We start from the raw sequence: 18,315 nt of genomic DNA, 5'->3' as shown, positions 1-18,315 counted from the left end.
AATGAAAGTGGGCCCAACACGCAAGGAACGTAAAGCAAGTCTATTGTACAATCGTCCAGGGAACAGCTAGATGATTCTATTGAGCCAAACTAACCCAAGTCTCAACGAACCACATAAGTTGACACATTATATACAATTTTGCAACAGTTAAAACACTCCCATATATTTTATTACAATCCAGCCACTGAATGTGATGGGACAAAACCTTTTCAAAGAAATCCCATCTTTCTCCAATTCCTACATTCTCATTGGTATCTCTAATCTTAACTACCATCTTCAGCTCATGTGTAAAACACACTCCCTTTGAGGATTTGTCTGTGGTAGGTCATGACATCATCAAACAGTTAAATGTTTGTGTGCAAACATAATTCATTACTAGTAACTACTGGCCTGACCCCTTTAACATTAACCCTGATTGCACATGGTTTGCATAGATACTTCAAGCGATATGAAGAAGGCAGAGAAAACAGGTTCACTTTGAACTAGCGATGACTATCTCATCCGCCCCAGCTTTACTGGCTCCATTGAAACATTCTAATTTGTACGACTACCACTTCACACGGACTTCACACGCATGGCCTCTAGTTCCACCGTGAGAAAACAATTGAGTATCAGATACCATAGCCATGAACCCCACTACACCCCATATTTATTGCAGGCCAAAGCAGGGTCCCTCTGCAAGACTTCAATGCACTCAGGAAGATTACTTATGTTCCCTGCGGTACTACTAAGCCATAAACCTGTGTACTGTTCGCCGGCTGACCTTCTGCTGGATTACTCATTATTTCTTCATCAACCACACAAGCCTGAAAAAACAGAATTCCCCAGTCACCTAAATTCCTCACACAAACTGCTAGCTGCAAAGTCTGAATGAATTCATAAACAGCCCACTACAAGCAGATTTATCTAAACTTGCTTTGTATATTCCTCAGTGTGCATGTGTAATAAATATTATTTCTCCTTTACCGTGGGTTTTCAGGACAGGCTCCTTCTTCGCATGCACATTAAAAACCTCACTGTCTCTCAGTTCCTATTTATTTCGTAGCACCGCCATGTGTGAATCACGTTATTTCAGTTGGCAGTTTCAGCATTTCATCTTTCTGTGTGCATGCTAATCTAATATGTATCAACTTTAAACAAAAAGTAACACTAAAGTAACAAATCCCATCCATAATTAAATACACTGGATACATATGAAATTGCAACATCGCGCTCAGTTCGCCGCACCCCCAGCCACAAATTTGGCACTCACAACATAAACCCCTCTTGATCGTGGGGACCTTTCCTGAACACCCCATCACCTGCCAATAAGTCACATGTTATGTTATGTTAATCGGATTTGTAACGCGTGGAGTCCAACATGGCTCCCAACTATTCCCTTGTCTACGTTAGTAATTATGTGACACCCCAAATGGACCTACGTTAGATCAACCAATTGCAATTGTATACCTCCCCAGATGACTCATACATATACCCCTGGGTACCAGTCAGGAATAACTAGTCCTCCACTGTGTCAAACCGAGGGCAGGCCATAGAAAGTGGATGAACCCAAAATTCTTTAACAAAGCAGCTTCAACAAAGACATATTATTCACAGGCTAAAAAACACCTAAGGGGGGAAAAAGATACCCTCTGTTCTGCCGCCGCCTTCAGGAGAATGTTGCATTAAAACAAAAGGTGGGACACGTGGGTGTTCTGTGGGACGCAGACCTCAGCCTAAGCACATTAGTAGATGCTTATTAAATCAACTCAAACAGGCTAGAAAATCCTGCTGTATAAGCATAGAGAAACCGCACAATGTTGGTAAGAGATCTGGTTAACTTGCTTCTAGACTACAGCAACACACTATATAGGGGTTGGCAGAGTACCACATAAAAGGCAGGAAAAAGTACTGAATGTGGCAAGAAGTCTGATTTTGATCAGAAAAAGAGGATAATGGCCCCAACAACTGAGGAGCATGCACTCCTTCTGACCCAAAGATTACCATTCAAGATACGTTGTATAGAGTTTTAATTGTTCAGTGCCAACCACACTGGACCAGAATGTATAGCTACCGCCCATATGCGCACTACGATGAACAGACTACTACCAACATGTCGCTCAAGGGACAAGATTCAGAAGAAGAAGGTAGAGGAGCTGCTCAGCGATAGCCCCAAGACAACGGAGCCCTCTATCACCAAACATCAAGCTATTCTGAAAGAAGCAGAAGACAACACCCAACAGCGTACATCCACCGCACTGAAACCCATTGTGCATAGTGCTATGCCATGCATGTGTGCTCGCGTTACCCTAACTCCTCCTGCTTGCAGCACCAAGAAGCGATTGAGTTTATAGCGATCACTATAAAAATAAAAATAAATCTAGTCAACCAACTTATAAATGCAGTTCATTCTCGGGTTTTTTTAACTGTCTTGGATACCACTTTATAACATAGTGAATGACATGTGTGGTACTGTGTTGGTAATATTGTAATACTCAGTATTTCTGAAGTAACTATGGTGAAATGAAGATGCTGATAGTGACATATCAAACCCGCAAGAATAGGTTAAAAGGGATTCCTTGCCCCTTTTCACTGGAACCTGCTTGCTCTGTCTCTTCGCTCTATTACTTCCTATCCTTTGTTCCGTTCTTCTCTAAAAACTCAACTGCTTCAGTCCTCTGATTGATTGATACTGGCAGTATCTGAACAACGATTTGCATTGCAGAGTTTATGCACTGTTGACCGTCTTATGTCAAGCACTTTGGACAAAGGCACTACATAAAGCACAATAAAAATACAAATACAAATAAAAGTAGGTATTCATTTCCACAACCTAATACCACTTTGTGTTATGTATCAACTAATAAATCAGTCTTGCTATACATTAATTGATGATATGTTTCACAATACCATAGCTTGGCAGCAAAGACAGGCAAAAAAGGCAACTGGCCTCGCAGACATGGTCACTTTAATTAGTGGCTAAAACAACAAAATGTTCAACCTTTGGGACTGTGACCTTTTCCTTATCTTTGAGGTAAATTGGCTTGTGAATAAAAATCAAGGCATTTATTCCGAAATAAATTACTAGTAGTAAATCTGACTTACCCTTGACTTCCTCCCTGAGGGTATTTTATTTACAGAGATCTCCCTAGTAGTAACTCTGACTTACTCTTGAATTATTTCTTGAGAGTGAGTATGTGATTCACAAAGAGGTTACTAGTAGTCATTCTGACTTACCCTTCACTTCCTCCCTGAGGGTATTTTATTTACAAAGACCTTCCTAGTAGTAACTCTGACTTACTCTTGACTTCTTTCTTGAGAGTGAGTATGTGATTCACAAAGAGGTTACTAGTAAGAACTCAGACTTATTCTTGATTTTCTCATGGAGAGAGAGTACTCAGTTGACAAAGAATTTAATAGTAATAGTAACTCTGACTTACACTTGACTCCACCACCTGGTACAGGGATCACTTGATTCAACAAGAAATTACTAATAGTAGGTCTGATTTACTCTTGACTTCCTCCTTGAGAGTGAGTACTTGATTTACAAAGATGTTCCTAGCACTAGCTCCAACTTACTGTGACTACCTTCTAGAGAGTGAGTACATGATTCACAAAGAAGTAATTATCAGTACCAGGCTTAATCTTGACTTCCTCCTAGAGAGTGAGTACTTGATTCACAAAGAAGTAATTAGCAGTAACTCTGACTTACTCTTGACTTCCTCTTGGAGAGCACTTGATTTACAAAGAAGTTGCTCATAGTAACACTGACTTACTCTTGACTGCCTCTTGGGAAAGACTACTTGATTCACAACCAAGTTTACAAGGTGTAACTCTAACTTACCCTTGGCCCCGCCCGTGCAGGGAGACTACTTGTTTCACAAAGAAGTTACCAGTAGTAATGACTCACTATTTACTTCCTCCTTGAAAGAGAGTACTTGATTTACAAGAAGTTCCTAGCAGTAACTGTGACTTACTCTTGCCTTCCTCCTTGATTTACAATGCCATTCCTAGCAGTAGACTACTTGATTCACAAAGACGTTGCTAGCACCTCTGATGTACTTCTGGAAAAAAGAGAAAATCAGAGTTACTCCGTGCGGCTCCTTTTTGACTCCGCCCCAAAGTAGTTAAATTACTGTCCTAAAGCTGGTGTCCGATATTGACGAGATATTCCACTGGTATGCTAGTCAAGCGTCCTTGTACACTCACCAAACTGCAATGATTCAATCTCGTTTTATAACACATTTATCATTGTTTTACAGATATTGTCTGTCTAGTCCACCAGGTTTTGACTGCAGCAGTTTGTATCTAGGCGAAGTAGAATGTTCATTCCTCACAGTCTTCACCTGCCACCTTTCTGCATATCTACACCCTGGTATACCACTTGTTATGCAATTTTATAGACTTATGCACTGAAAAAAAATGTTTTATCGTATAGAAACCTAGCTGTGTGGGATTGTTAACAAGATTCAATCAATCAATCAATCAATCATGTTTATTTCGGGTCACAACCCCATAAAAACACTAAATACAAAAATGCATTAATGTATACGCGTCCACAATAGATATACATAAATACAAAGCAGTATTTCCAAAGTCACACATAAAAGAATTGCAGTAGATTGTTCCTCCTATGCAATGCTTGTCTGAGACATGACAATATACAGCATCCAATCCGGGCAGAGCCTGCCCACAATAGTTACAATAACGCAGGTCGACAATGATGACATCCAGTTTCTCTGCATATAAGCTTCAACGTTCTTGCATATACATCGAAGCAAGCTGAACAAAAAAACATGAAATGCAACAAATATTCATCATAACTTTCTACCATGCATTGAAAAACGACCTGTTCCAGGGAAATTAGAAACATTTTACATGGATTGCCTGAAGCCAAAGTGAAGTGATGTGAAAGGTTGAACTGAAGGAGTCTGGGCATATTCACAGTACTTCTTTGTCCTGGTGTAAAATGACTTGTGCCAGGAGAAACGTGTACATGTGCTACACATGCAAGAAATACCCTCAGACCTGTGCTGGCCCAGGCATTGCCGATGTCAAGGGATATGGACACAATATCCAGTGGGCACACCTTTTTGAAGGTTGGTGCGCTAGAGACCTTGTTCTCGGTTCATTTTTCCCTTATCTGTTTATATTTTGAACTGGGCATGTGGAGGACACAGCTTGGCGGGAGCTAGCTTTAGACCCAGCTCTTTCTGGTGTAACAAGCTTCAGTATTTATTATGGTTGTAGGACTGTGGTCATACAATGCAGATCCATATGCCCCGGCCCGATCCTTACGCCTGTCTGGGACTATACAATTATTGTTCCGGGGGAGGATCTTCTGCCAGGGTCCCACTGAAGCCCAGACCTTACTGCGAGGACTGTCTTTCATTTCCTGGCCCACTTCCTGAAATGACGAGTGACAATCCAAGACTTGAAATGGATGGACTAAACTCAATGGACTACATGGCTGGACTGAAATGTCATAGCATGCAGACACTAGAGTGTGCTGGAGTGGAATGTACCAGCATGCAGACACCAGGACTTGCTGGAGTGGAACCTCATAGCATACAGACACTAGGGGCTGCTAGAGTGAAACATAACAGAATGCAGGGCACCGGGCCTGCAGCAGTGGGACATCCCAGCATGCAAACACCAGGGTTTCCGGAAGTGGCACGTCACAGCAATGCAGACACCTGGGCCTGCTGGTGTCGAACATCTTAGCAAACAGACACCAGGACCTGCTGAACTGGAACAACCCAGCTTGTAGACACTGGGGCTGGCTGGAATGGAACAGCGCAGCATGCAGACACCAGGCCTGCTGGAATGGAACCTCACAGCATACAGGCACCAGGGGCAGTTGGAGTGGAACGTAACAGAATGCAGACACCGGGCTTGCTGGAGTGGAACATCCCAGCATGCAGACACCTGGGTCTCTTGGAGTGGCAGGTCATAGCATGCACACATAAGTGCCTGCTGGAGTGGAACATCGTAGCAAACAAACACCAGGGTCTGCTGAACTGGAACAACCCAGCGTGCAGACACCAGGGCCGGCTGAAATGGAACCGCACAGCATGCAGACACCAGGCCTGCTGGAATGGAACCTCACAGAATACAGACACCAGGGGCAGTTGGAGTGGAACGTAACAGAATGCAGACATCGGGCCTAGTGGAGTGGAACATCCCAGCATGCAGACACCAGGGTCTCTTGGAGTGGCACATCATAGCATGCACACATATGTGCCTGCTGGAGTGCAACATCGTAGCAAACAGACACCAGGACCTGCTGAACTGGAACAACCCAGCTTGTAGACACTGGGGCCGGCTGGAATGGAATAGCCCAGCATGCAGACACCATGCCTGCTGGAATGGAACCTCACATCATACAGACACCAGGGGCAGTTGGAGTGGAACGTAACAGAATGCAGACACCGGGCATGCTGGAGTGGAACATCCCAGCATGCAGACACCAGGGTCTCTTGGAGTGGCTTATCATAGCATGCACACATAAATGTCTGCTGGAGTGGAACATTTTAGCAAACAAACATCAGGGTCTGCTGAAGTGGAACAACCCAGTGTGTAGACACCAGGGCCAGCTGGAATGGAACAGCACAGCATTCAGACACCAGGCCTGCTGTAGTGGAACTTCATGGCATACATACACCAGGGGCTACTGGAGTGCAACATAACAGAATGCAGGCACCGGGCCTGCGGGAATGGAACATCCCAGCATGCAGACACTTGGAGTGGCACATCGCACCATCCAGACACCATGGCCTCCTCATGTGGAACATTGTAGCAAACAGACACCAGAGCCTGCTGAAGTGGAACAACCGAGCATTTAGACACAGGGGCCGGCTGGAATTGTGGGGTACATTTGAAGGCCCCCAAACAGAAGTCCCTTTCACATTAATAGCAAGATTTTAAACACTGAAACAGAAACAGCCTGGCCTTTGTTTTCAAGTAAAATTAAAGAGACATGAGGAATGGGGCCTACCTGTCATTGCCAATGGATAAGCAGCATTTTAATGTACAAAAGAAGGAGGATTCAAAGATCCCTGTCACATGGAAAACAGGATTGTTAAACATTGAAAACAAAAAACGGCCTGCACAGATGTGTGCAAATAAAAACAGGTTTAAAAAGTAAATGTAAAAAAAAATCACTCCTCACAGAAAAATGTCAGGAAAACAAAACACGATGTGCGGGTTGCCCAAAAGCAATGTATATTATGTTTCACCTACAAAACTCCAGTGACATTTAAAGAGCCAAATTGTCTTCATGGATCATGTCAGCCCAAGGCAGACCCTTTTTCTGGCTGTGGGCAAATCTTCACAAGACATCTCCCACTTCCAGCCTGGATGTCACATCTCCCATCCAATGACCAACTGCAATAAAATGTCCTGCTAAAGGTGTCGAAATTCAGTGTTCTCCAGACCTGCTGGCTCTGAAAGCATTGATTTCAGGAAAAAGTTACCCTTGGCTGGAGCATGACTAATATGTGTGAAAATGGGGGCACCCACTTCAAAGAGCTTGCTTCCATCACAAAGGAGACTGATAAACAAAAAAGATTCTGGGCACAGGCTGACCCAGTGAAAACAAATGGCAGCAGTCAGGGTCATTTGTCCCATATGACGGATCACAATTAATTTAAAAGGACTATGATCATTTAGGCCTTTCTCTCAGCCATCATAAAACGGATAGATTTAATGTATGTACTATGTCATTTCCAATTGATTATGGGGATATAAAATGTATCTCACTGTGACTCTAGGAACTGTAATGGCCAGTTAAACTAGGTTTCTGGGTGATCTGAACATGCTCCAAATGTTAGAGTTGGTGACCGGGTGGAAAATGAAACTCGGGATGTGCTTAGTAACTGTTGTGCTTTTTATGGAAATGGCAGAAAGGTGCCACATGGCCGTGCTACATGGTATGAATTTGGTGGTCTGCTTATCTAATTCTCCATGATTAGCTGAATCAGAAAATATGTTTAGTGTGGCATTTGCTAGTAAGATTATGAAGTTGTGATACTTAACTAGTGTTTGCCAAACAGTTTAAAGAAGAACACAGGGCGATTACAAATGGGAATTGCCATATGCTGCTCCACACCCCTAAACCAATCCTGACTTGGAGCCTGGGTTTGGGAGGTGAGAGAAGGGTAACTGTCCAATCCTAGTGGCAGGAATTATTGCAGGGTACTTCAGAAAGATTGTATAATTGGTTTTGCCATCGCTGCTATATAAGGGAGACTGCACTAGGACAAGGGAAAGAAAAAGGACACACAAAAAACGAGAAAGGAGAAAGACAGGGATAGAGAGGAACAGACAGAAAAACAGAGAGGAACAGGGAAAAAAGAGAGACAGGAAGGAGACAGACAGGGAGGGCTGCTGAAAATTACCATCTGACAGCTGGAAGTAAACACCAGAGGAGATTGCTGAGCGTGCATCTGGGTGGAGCTGTCTATTTCTTGGAAGTCCTCAAAGCTAACCTTGTCCTATGGTGGAGAGCGGGAGGCCATCAGTGAGAGTGGTGTGACCAGACACATGCTCTATCTTTCTAGAGGGTCCTGAGATGCAGCTGGCTTTCCTGAACCTTAAACAGAGGCTTGCTATGTAAATAGAACTAAGCCCTGGAAAACCAAAAGGTGGGGGAGTATGCTTGCCTTGAATCCTTTCCCTTTATAGTGGTTGGGGGCAATACTGTGTAGATCCTTAGCCTATTTAACCAAAACAATGAATTTAATGACCCCATTTGGCAGAACACTGCGGGTGAATTTTGTTAAAATTCAGAATTAACAAAGCTCACTTGCCAGTGTGTGCTGAAAACTATAGCCTATACATTAATTGTTTAATCCTTGTTGTCCAGCTGACCCCGACTTCTTTAAGGAAGAGGGGTGTCCTTGTTCTTAGATCAGTCCAAACTTTTCATCCAGCTTCCCCAACCCAGGCCTTTCAGTAAGGGGGGGGAGTCTGAAATCCAAAATTACCCAAATCATTTAAATTTTTCTGTCTGACTTCCCAACATAGACCAAAGGAAGGGGGGATCTGAAAAACAAACCGATAAACCACCCTGTGTTTATTTTAAACCAAAAGTGTGGGCAAAATCATAATTGCCATATGTATTTGAGCTAATCTTTAAATCCTACTGCTAGCCTTTTAAGCTGGCAGGAAAATCAAAATCACAGAACATCACATGATAACTGCCTCCTTGCTTGATCAGTGTAGTTATTTTGTGAAGTGAAATTTGTAGAAAGTGAAGAATTGTGATTGTGTTCTTTTTAACTCACTTTTGTGATTTGTTTATGCTGAGAGACGTTGATTGTGTTTTGCCACGGATAAAGTGGTGTTTGATTTTTGTGCTAATTTCTATTACTTTTAATTTGAATAGATACCAATATATTTCCCGTACAACGGCCTAGTTCTTGGCTCATAATTAGCTCAGGGGAGAGGGATCCATAGGGGCATGATATGTGTCTGGGACAGGGCTAAAAAAAAAAAAAAAGAATCTGTTAAACAGTTTGTTGCATAACCACTTAAGTGCGGAGGGAAGGAACTCCCCGTGTTGAGGGTGGCTTCCCAATAAACAGTTACAGAATGGAACATCACAGCATGCAGAAACCGGGGTCTGCAGGAGTGGAATCTCCCAGCATGAAGAGGCGGGGGGCTTGAGTTGAAAACCACAGCATGCAGACACTGCGACCTACATGAGTGGAATGTCCCAGGATGCGACAATGGGGCCTGCTGGAGTGGTACATCCCAACATGCAGTCACCAGAGCCTGCTGGTGTGGAACACCGTAGCATGCAAACACCAGGGCCTGCTGAAGTGGAACATCCCAGCATGCAGACACCAGGGCTGGCTGGAATGGACCAGCACAGCATGCAGACACTGCGACCTACATGAGTGGAATGTCCCAGGATGCGACACTGTGGACTGATGGAGTGGTACGTCCCAGCATGCAGTCACAAGAGCCTGCTGGTTTGAAACACAGTAGCATGGAAACACCAGGACCCAATGTTGGGAAAGGTGGGGTGTTGCTTTACCTGTAACAAGTGTTTAATGGCATTTCAGGTTGCAGGAAAGTCTTTTGGGCGAGGTGTTAACGTGCAGAATGTCCATGTCTCGCATATATTAGGGGTATAATGGCTGCTAACTGACCGTTTCGATGATGCTGTGAACGGTTTTCGAATGTAGACACGTGCTGTTCTTGTAAAAGTACAGAGGGTTGGTCAATCCCCATTCAAGTGCAGCTGGGGACTGAGAGCCATGTCTGATCGACCTAGTCATTCAAACTTCGTGCTCTGCGTGGTCTCTGGATTTAACTCACTTCTGGTCTAGCAATAGTACAGATGGCTGCGGCGGAGCCATCTTTGAAATGACTGCCTTTCAGTTTCCGGGAGATGTCTGACTGCAGCTGGAGTCTGACGCCCCAGTCTGGGCTGCACATTCCTCGTCTTCACTTGGAGCCCCTGCTCTGAAAGGTCCACTGCCTTACCTAAAAGATGGTTTATTAAGATTCCAGATGGGGCTGGTTCAGGTGAAAGTGTGTAGTGATGCCCGTGTCCAACTGCCCCAATCCATTGGGTTTTATCAGTAGAGAAACTGCGATTTAACGCGTAGGATTTCCTCTTTCGTAGGATTAGGGTCGTGTACGTAACCTTTGGTTCTCCAGATGATTTGGACTGCAACTAAAATCCACTCTAGCCAGCGTAGTCAACGGTGAGTGATCATGGGACTTGTAGTCCAAAACAAAACACTAAAAGGTTTGCAGACACATGCATGGATGGGCTTGATTGGTAGATTGGTTATTAGGTATACTGTTTCCTTGAGCACAACCTTGTGAATGGGCAGATGTTCCTTTCCTTACATGATTTCAGAGTCCATAGTAATAGTAGTAATGGTAAGTGGTTATTTATAAGGCGCTTAATACCCTGCACGGACCCTGGGATCGAACCTGTGTTATTCTGCGTCGTCTTGCTTCCAAGACGAGCGCGTTGCCCCAGAGCTATCCTCCATGAAGCTGGACATGGCTGCTCAAATAGAAGTAATGTCTTCACGTGCATTGATGAGTTAATGTTTTCTTTTCGATGAAGGTAAACTCACTAAAATATGGCAAGTCCATATACCAGTTGTCTGAGCTCTACAAACCAACTCTTGGCATCCTCTGCAAATCACCCACACAGGTCTGAGAGGTAGGGGCCACCGGTGGTTAACAGGAGATGGGCATAAGCTGTCTGATGTTCTTAAATATCCCCACACTCATCAGGACCAACCCGCAGGACTACCTACCTGCCTGGGAGTGGCTAGGCAGGGGCCACATCCACACTCATCAGGACCAACCCGCAGGACTACCTGCCTTGGAGTGGCTAGGCAGGGACCACATCCACACTCATTAGGACTAACCCACAGGACTACCTACCTGCCTCGGAGTGGCTAGGCAGGGACCACAGACACACTCATCAGGACCAACCTGCAGGACTACCTACCTGTATGGGAGTGGCTAGGCAGGGACCACATCCACACTCATTAAGACCAACCCCCAGGAATACCTGCCTGGGAGTGGCTAGGCAGGGACCACATCCACACTCATCAGGAAAAACCTGGAGGACTACCTACCTGACTGGGAGTGGCTAGGCAGGGACTACATCCGGACTCATCAGGACCAACCTGCAGGACTACCTACCTGCCTGGGAGTGGCTAGGCAGGGACCACATCCACGCTCATCAGGACCAACCTGCAGGACTACCTACCTGCCTGGGAGTGGCTAGGCAGGAACTACATCCACACTCATTAGGACCAACCTGCAGGACTACCTACCTGCCAGGGAGTGGCTAGCCAGGGACCACATCCACATTCATCAGGACCAACCTAGGACTACCTACCTGCCAGGGAGTGGCTAGGAAGGGACCACAGACACACTCATCAGGACCAACCTGCAGGACTACCTACCTGCCTGGCAGTGGCTAGGCAAGGACCACATCCACACTCATCAGGACCAAGCTGCAGGACTACCTTCCTGCCTGGGAATGGCTAGGCAGGGACCACATCAACACTTATCAGAACCAACCTGCAGGTCTACCTACCTGCTTGGGAGTTTCTAGGCAGGGACTGCATCCACACTCATTAGGACCAACCTGCAGGACTACCTACCTGCCTGGGAGTGGCTAGGCAGGGACTACATCCACACTCATCAGGACCAACCTGCAGGACGACCTACCTGCCTGGGAGTGGCTAGGCAGGGACCACAGACACACTCATCAGGACCAACCTGCAGGACTACCTACCTGGTAGGGAGTGGCTAGGCAGGGACCACATCCACAATCATCAGGACCAACCTGCAGGACTACCTACCTGCCAGGGAGTGGCTAGGTAGGGACCACATCCACACTCATCAGGACCAAACTGCAGGACTACCTACCTGCTTGGCAATGGCTAGGCAAGGACCACATTCACACTCATCAGGACCAACCTGCAGGACTACCTACCTGCTGGGAGTGTCTAGGCAGGGACCACATCCACACTCATCAGGACCAACCCACAGGACTACCTACCTGCCTGGGAGTGTCTAGGCAGGGACCACAGACACACTCATCAGGACCAACCTGCAGGACTACCTACCTGCCAGGGAGTGGCTAGGCAGGGACCACATCCACACTCATCAGGACCAACCTGCAAGACTACCTACCTGCCAGGGAGTGGCTAGGCAGGGACCACAGACACACTCATCAGAACCAACCTGCAGGACTACCTATCTGCCTGGGAGTGGCTAGGCAGGGACCACGGACACACTCATCAGGACCAACCTGCAGGACTACCTACCTGCCAGGGAGTGGCTAGGCAGGGACCACATCCACACTCATCAGGACCAACCTGCAGGACTACCTTCCTGCCTGGGAGTGGCTAGGCAGGGACCACATCAACATTCATCAGGACCAACCTGCAGGACTACCTTCCTGCCTGGGAGTGGCTAGGCAGGGACCACATCCACACTCATCAGGCCCAACCTGCAGGAATACCTACCTGCCTGGGAGTGGCTAGGCAGGGACCACAGACACACTCATCAGGACCAACCTACAGGACTACCTACCTGCCAGGGAGTGGCTAGACAGGGACCAGAGACACACTCATCAGGACCAACCTGCAGGACTACCTACCTGCCAGGGAGTGGCTAGGCAGGGACCACATCCACACTCACAAGGACCAACCTGCAGGACTACCTACCTGCCAGGGAGCGGCTAGGCAGGGACCACATCCACACTCACCAGGACCAACCTGCAGGACTACCTACCTGTCAGGGAGCGGCTAGGCAGGGACCACATCCACACTCACCAGGACCAACCTGCAGGACTACCTACCTGCCTGGGAGCGGCTAGGCAGGGACCACAGATACACTCACCAGGACCAACCTGCAGGACTACCTACCTGCCTGGGAGCGGCTAGGCAGGGACCACAGACACACTCATCAGGACCAACCTGCAGGACTACCTACCTGTCAGGGAGCGGCTAGGCAGGGACCACATCCACACTCATCAGGACCAACCTGCAGGACTACCTACCTGCCAGGGAGCGGCTAGGCAGGGACCACAGATACACTCATCAGAACCAACCTGCAGGACTACCTACCTGCCTGGGAGTGGCTAGGCAGGGACCAGAGACACACTCATCAGGACCAACCTGCAGGACTACCTACCTGTCAGGGAGCGGCTAGACAGGGACCACATCCACACTCATCAGGACCAACCTGCAGGACTACCTACCTGCCAGGGAGCGGCTAGGCAGGGACCCCATCCACACTCATCAGGACCAACCTGCAGGACTACCTACCTGCCAGGGAGTGGCTAGGCAGGACTACCTACCTGCCAGGGAGTGGCTAGGCAGGGACCACAGACACTCAGTGCAACACTCTATATCCACGTCACATGCACATGTACAGCGCTTTGGGGTTCTATGTACAGCGCTTTGCTCTAAAGCGCTATATACATTAAAAATACAATGCAAATACCTAATGCATGTCAATGAAGGCAATTTATTTGGCAGGTTTTAAAACCAATTTACTGATTGAAACTCTTTGCACATGAATCCAGAAGGAAGCCAAGCTCTCCAATTCCTTTGAGGGCTAACAGACAGCCCAGCAGGTACACATTAATGTCTAAGGCCCTCATTACGACCCTGGCGGAGATCCATGGTGCAATTTGCACCATGGACCATGGCGCAAAGCTGCCAACACCGCCATGGGGGTTGGCGGATTTACCGCCCCATTCCGACCTTGGCGGGACGGTAAATCCCCAATCCCCATTTTGCCCTTCCCCATTCCCATTTTTGCCCCATAGGGTATAATGGGAGTGGGGAAGGCGTTAATTACGCCACCGTAAATTACGGTGGCGTAATTAACATCAAGGTCCCGTAGCGCCATGGATTTTTCCGCCCGGAAAAAGCAGGCGGAAAAAGGCTCCATGGCGCTACGGGAACTCGTAGTAAGGCGGAAGGGTACGCCATGATTTACGCTGGCGTAAACCCTCTCCGCCAGGGTCGTAATGAGGGCCTAAGTGTTTGTGTAAGCTGCAATGCTCTTCCGCCATGTATCCAAGACGAGGAAAATCTTCTGCAACAAAACTGAACACGCTACGATTTAACAAATCTGCCCAAAAGCTTTGCTACCTTCTTCTGACTGCAAGCACTGTACCTGTTTCTCTGTCTTGCCATCATGCCTGTACCCATGTACTGTAATTCATATCTACCGCCATGATACCTCCGGGTCTGGGCGCTATCAACAAAAGCGATAAATAAATAATGCCACTAAATGCTAGACTGCACTGGCCAGAAGAGGCATGGGAGGTGTATTCAATGCTCCCATGCAGGCGGGGCACATTACTCGCCTGAGCAAGCCATGCGCCAGCCACCTCTGGAGCACTTTGATCGCTTCAGCATTACCCATGCTTTGGAACACCTGTGGGATGGTCCCTGATGCAGCTGAATGGCCGGTTACATGGCGGACATATCAATGCTACTGATCCTAACAATGTGAAGGGCAAGTGGGCCCTTCGGGGATCCTGGGCAGATCCCTTTTCTCTCTGCATGACACATAGGGGAGCTTTGCACCTCGCCATGTCTGGTGTCGCAGAAGACAATAGGCGTCAGTGCTTCTCTTAGAACTGTGGGGTTATGGGGGCTGTTGGACCCTCACCTTCATGTTAGTGCTTCATTTAGCTTTGCGGCGCTATGGGCTGATGGACTCCAACCCCCTAAATTCAATAGCTATATAGCTCCGCCTTTCATCCTACTAGTCATCCTGTCAGGTCCATACCCACTGGTCTCTGGTACCAAATTCCCGCCGGGGCTTATCTGGCTAATCCAAAGGATGTCTCCCTCTTTGGAAGATTGCTTTAGAGCCGGAAGATGCAAACTGTCACCCTCCAGATGTTTTGGACTACGGCTCCAATGATCCCTAAACTGGCTGGGGTTGAGGGGGGTTGCTGCCAAAAACAGTTGGAGAGCTAGCCTTTGCTTTGGAGGTCTGTGGGCCATACAATTCAGAATGCCCGCCTTCGTATGTTAGGGGCTCTCTCTTGGGGAAGCACTAGTCCTGGGACACGTTTTTAAAAATGTCCCTTTCCAAAAACAAGTCTGCTCGGTCACCTTCTCCCCTCAGCCAGCCACTATCAGCCCTCCTGCCAAGCCTGCCTGCCTCTTAATCTTGTCACTTAATTGCCTGTCTCCTATCAATGCGTGGTCTTCGCATGTCTCCACACCACTGAACACCACACTGCCCCTTGTGGTGAAGCTACCCTCCCTGCAGTCCAGGCAGGCTGTCCAGGGAATCTACAGGTGTGATGATTGATGCCAATCATTCAGGTCTCAGAAGTTAGGAAAAGTTAACTCCTTGTCATCCAGCACACAGCTCACCCTCCCCTTTATACGGCGAGTAGTAACAAAACAGACCGAGGCTGGTCATAAATAACAGGGGGCCACTAGCTATTGTGCATAGCTTCCGATTTATGCATTTATGTATTTATTTATTTATTTTTTACATTTGTGTAGCGCACGAGCATCACTTAGGCATGGCAGCACTGTTACTTGTGGGTCACTTAGTTACAGGGGAAATTACAAGTTGGATATGCATCAGGTTCTACATTTATACAATTCAAGCACAGGTTATTCACACAATTACAGATTCTAACTTTATACAGTTATGCAGTCATGTGGGATTAGTTTCCATGATGTTGGCGCGCTGACAAACTCTGCCGCTAAAGCCTGCGACTCCTTAACTGGGAAACACGGTTCGGCCCCATGTTGTGGAGAAAGCTGAGACTCACACTTCGGTCTAGTGGGTGCAATTGCCCTGGGTTGGCAGAGCAGCCCACCGCTTAGCTGCGGTCGCATTGATGCACGAGCCTTCCCATCAGGGTTTTAGGGGTGTGCTTGTCACCCGGCCTGCAAAGACAATGGTCGTAAGGTTTCGAAGTAGTCATTCTCCTCATGATATAACCATAGGACCAGTGTCCTTTCAGGCCATGAGGCAAGGGCACCTCTGAAACCCTGATGGGAAAGTTCGTGCGTCAATGCTACCCTATCCAAAGGTATGACTGTTGGTCATCAGTGGCAGAAAAAACATTGTTTTCCAAAACAGTACCGAAAAAATATCGCTGCCACGTGGGAGGTCGCTCTTTGGTTGCTTGGCATCTGGTCCTGGGCTGGATGGGATGAGGATCATGTGTCAACGCACGTGACTTTGCGCTCTGGTTCTAGCAAGGTAAGTCACACGGGAAGTCGCTCTTTGGTTGCTTGGCATCTGGTCCTGCGCTGGATGGGATGAGGATCTACTGTTGCACGTGACTTCGGACTCCGGCTCTCACAGGATAAGTCACATGGGAAGTCTCTCATCAGTTGCTTGGCCTTTCGGTCCTGGGCTGGATGTGATGATGAATTACTGTCACACGTGACTTTGGGTTCTGGTTCTTCCAGGGTAGGTCATATGGGAAGTAATTATTTGGTTGCTTGGCATCTCGGTCCTGGGAGGGATGTGATGAGGCTCTTCTGTTGCACGTGATTTCGGGCTCTGGTTCTCGCAGGGTAAGTCACATGTGAAGTCTCACTTTGGTTGCTTGGCATCTGGTCCTGCGCTGGATGGGATGAGGATCTACTGTTGCACGTGACTTCGGACTCCGGCTCTCACAGGATAAGTCACATGGGAAGTCTCTCATCAGTTGCTTGGCCTTTCGGTCCTGGGCTGGATGTGATGATGAATTACTGTCACACGTGACTTTGGGTTCTGGTTCTTCCAGGGTAGGTCATATGGGAAGTCATTATTTGGTTGCTTGGCATCTCGGTCCTGGGAGGGATGTGATGAGGCTCTTCTGTTGCACGTGATTTCGGGCTCTGGTTCTCGCAGGGTAAGTCACATGTGAAGTCTCACTTTGGTTGCTTGGCATCTGGTCCTGCGCTGGATGGGATGAGGATCTACTGTTGCACGTGACTTCGGACTCCGGCTCTCACAGGATAAGTCACATGGGAAGTCTCTCATCAGTTGCTTGGCCTTTCGGTCCTGGGCTGGATGTGATGATGAATTACTGTCACACGTGACTTTGGGTTCTGGTTCTTCCAGGGTAAGTCATATGGGAAGTAATTATTTGGTTGCTTGGCATCTCGGTCCTGGGAGGGATGTGATGAGGCTCTTCTGTTGCACGTGATTTCGGGCTCTGGTTCTCGCAGGGTAAGTCACATGTGAAGTCTCACTTTGGTTGCTTGGCATCTCGTTCCTGGCCCTGATATGATGAGGATCTACTGTTGCACGTGACTTCGGACTCCGGCTCTCGCAGGATAAGTCACATGGGAAGTCTCTCATCAGTTGCTTGGCCTTTCGGTCCTGGGCTGGATGTGATGATGAATTACTGTCACACGTGACTTTGGGTTCTGGTTCTTCCAGGGTAGGTCATATGGGAAGTAATTATTTGGTTGCTTGGCATCTCGGTCCTGGGAGGGATGTGATGAGGCTCTTCTGTTGCACGTGATTTCGGGCTCTGGTTCTCGCAGGGTAAGTCACATGTGAAGTCTCACTTTGGTTGCTTGGCATCTCGTTCCTGACCTGGATATGATGAGGATCTACTGTCGACACATGGGACTTCGGGCTCTGGTTCTCGCAGGGTAAGTTACATGGGAAGTCGTTCTTTGGTTGCTAGCCATCTGGTCCTGGGTTGCATGTGTTGATGAACTACTATCAAACGTGACCTCGAGCTCTGGTTCTCGCAAAGTAAGTCATATGGGAAGTCACTATTTGGTTGCTTGGCAACTTGGTCCTGGGCTGGATGTGATGAGGATTCACTATCACACGTGACTTTGT

This window comes from Ambystoma mexicanum, chromosome 5q (assembly GCF_040938575.1).
Source record: "Ambystoma mexicanum isolate Mex_15411 chromosome 5q, UKY_AmexF1_1, whole genome shotgun sequence".
NCBI classification, from domain to species: domain Eukaryota; kingdom Metazoa; phylum Chordata; class Amphibia; order Caudata; family Ambystomatidae; genus Ambystoma; species Ambystoma mexicanum.
The sequence above is the reverse complement of the archived record's forward strand: the minus strand, read 5'-3'. Positions refer to the sequence as shown.